The following is a 272-nucleotide window of genomic DNA, read 5'->3' as shown; positions in this document are numbered from 1 at the left end:
CCCCTCTGCCCCTCTCCCTCCTGCACCCCATAAGCGATGAGGCAGATGGCGGCCGCGACCCACATGAGGCACTGCAGCCCCCCCGCCAGCTGCCGCCCGAACTTGACGCACTCGGGGGTCCCGCGGGGGGGACGCAGCTCGTTGGGGCCGTCACGGAGCAGACGGTCACAGGCCACCGATGTGGGGAGACCCTGGGGGGGAAATAAGGGGGTTAATGGGGGTTATGGGGTGGGGGGTTATGGGGTTATGGGGTTATGGGGTTATGGGGTTAT

This window comes from Coturnix japonica, linkage group LGE22C19W28_E50C23 (assembly GCF_001577835.2).
Source record: "Coturnix japonica isolate 7356 linkage group LGE22C19W28_E50C23, Coturnix japonica 2.1, whole genome shotgun sequence".
NCBI lineage: Eukaryota > Metazoa > Chordata > Aves > Galliformes > Phasianidae > Coturnix > Coturnix japonica.
The sequence above is the reverse complement of the archived record's forward strand: the minus strand, read 5'-3'. Positions refer to the sequence as shown.